The sequence below is a fragment of the Portunus trituberculatus genome, chromosome 29, assembly GCF_017591435.1.
Source record: "Portunus trituberculatus isolate SZX2019 chromosome 29, ASM1759143v1, whole genome shotgun sequence".
Taxonomy (NCBI): Eukaryota; Metazoa; Arthropoda; class Malacostraca; order Decapoda; family Portunidae; genus Portunus; species Portunus trituberculatus.
In genome coordinates, this window is record NC_059283.1 from 13,248,445 (window position 1) to 13,250,944 (window position 2,500).

General features: G+C 40.7%; 1 protein-coding gene across 3 annotated transcripts in view; it reads right to left on the minus strand.

The window, feature by feature from the left end:
• The window catches only part of LOC123510611, a 29,764-nt gene that overhangs the window by 8,874 nt on the left and 18,390 nt on the right, over nucleotides 1–2,500 (minus strand). The window lies entirely within an intron of this gene.

Below are 2,500 nucleotides of genomic sequence, written 5' to 3' on the forward strand. Positions count from 1 at the left end.
TCTCTTCCTACACATATTTATCCTGTTCAGCGTCTTCTCACGTTTCTTCTCATTCCTTCTCAACAGTCTCCTCCTCCTTCTCTTCCTCCTCCTCCTCCTCCTCCTCCTCCTTCTCCTTTCTTCCTTTTCCTTCTCTTTCCCCTTCTTCCAACACGCGATTCTTCTTCTCCTTGTTCCTTCTCATCACCATCAATCTTCTCTTCGCCATCCTTTTGCTCCTTCCCTCATCTTCCTCCTCCTTCTCCTCCTCCGTCTTCTTCCTCCTCTCCTTCCTACTGGGGTCTCAGTTTTCATCATTTTCAACCTCATAATTTTCAATACTTATCCTCACTTTTTTTCATTCCTCCCATACACGAGTATATATCTATTTTCAATGCCTATATTTTCACAGTCAATCCATTCCATAACGTCATTTTATTGCACCACATATGAATCCCGCATTTTATTGTCCTAACACCATGGTTGGATTTTCAGGGTAATTGCATCGTTCCGTGTTCTGCTTCCCTCACACGTGTTCTCCTCAGTCATTGGTCTTTCCTGGCTTCTATCACGCACCATGTCTGTCTTCATTCCCGCCCTCTCCTCGCGCAAGTAACTCCTATTTATCTGTGTAGAAAGTTGACATCTAAACAAAAGTGGGTAGCTGGGACAAGACACTCCTCACACGCATCTACACACAGCTACACAGATAGATAGATAAACGGACAGATACACAGATAGATAGATAGATTTGACCACATTGCAGATAAAAGATACATAGATAAACATAAACGGACCGAGTATAAATTCAAGTATAAAACGTTGGTGTGTGGTACAGATGTGGTGCAGGTACCGTGAAAAGGCAAATGAAACGCACTGACACACAATCTAGACACACGGACACCCACCTACACACACACACACACACACACACACACACACACACACACACACACACATACACACACCTACACAAACATGCACTCAAACATTCCGTAAGACCAAAGCCTGTATTCTTAATTAAACGCATTGTTGTCTCTCTCTCAGCGATTGTCGTCAAAATCTGATTAGATGGGTTTGAATTAATCCTCTTTTTCTTTCAATAATCTCTAATTCCTGTTAAATTATCAATAGAGTCATCCTTTCAATTCTTTCCTCTTCCATTAGGTTTGTTTATAAAAGCCACGAACATGATTAAGTTCACAAGGGTTATTTTTTTCCTTTGATATATGATGCTACACTATCAAAAGACACGACGAACATCCTTGAAAGATCTAACAGTTTCCAGTACAGCTTGTTATTACGCTGGGAATGCCAAGTGTAGACCCGATGGCTTCTTCCAGCTTCTTATATGTTACTGCGTCAAAGTTCTCAGTGAATTGGATCTAAATAAATATCCAGCTTTACTTTAGTTACCCGCAGTACAACACTTACTCTCCTTCTCAGAAAGTGTACCGCGGTGTTTGATGTGTGTGTGTGTGTGTGTGTGTGTGTGTGTGTGTGTGTGTGTGTGTGTGTGTGTGTGTGTGTGTGTGTGTGTGTTCTTAAGGTTTTACATTATGAATTTCTAGTATTAATATTTTTTCCTTTTCAGTTTTCATATGGAAGATGATATGCTGTGTGTGTCTATTGTCTTGTGGTTTTATTTGGTGTATATTTTCCCATTGTGCTGCTGTGTTCCTTGTGTTTTATCTGTACATGTAGTTATTCTACCTTGCATCTTGCTCTTCTTCGTAATGTATCAACTGGGATTATGTTTCATACTCTATTATCACACAGTTTGAAAATACGTTTGGACTAAATTAATGTTGATACCTTATTATGTTAGTAATGTTTTTGTGGTCCTTAAAAAACTATCTATCTATCTATGTATGTATGTGCGCGTTGCTATTCATTCCCAGCCTTCACTATCCCTCACTGCACCGCCGCATCACACTCACTACACTACCCCGGTGTGCACTTCACTGTCACTGCACCTCACAACTCAACACTTTCACGCCTGTGTCGCTGATATTAATAACTTGCAATTTATGGCTCCAGCACTTTCAATTTTTTTCATAGACACTTTTTTTCCCCCAATACAAAATATCCATTGCCTTCCGTAAATTTAGATCATGCGTATGTTGAAAGATTTACACCGCGGACGTGCTCATTATGACGGTATTTTTTAGCGTTATTTATGAATATTGCGTGTACTGTGTGTTCTCTCGCGTATCTAATCAATGTATCATCATAAAGACTGGTGGGAGAGTGAACGTCGATAGCGCACCGATAAACACTCCCATGACACACCTCGCCCACTCCCGTAAAACACCACGTTAACATTTGGTGTCCTTCATGCTGGTGTTTTATAAGCTGCGCCACCTCGGGTAACCACACACACGCAAGCACACACACACACACACACACACACACACACACACACACACACACACACACACACACACACACACACACACACACACGTCTTTTTATTTTTTGCTTCCATTTATCCCTGTAAAAACTAATATCAATAAAACTA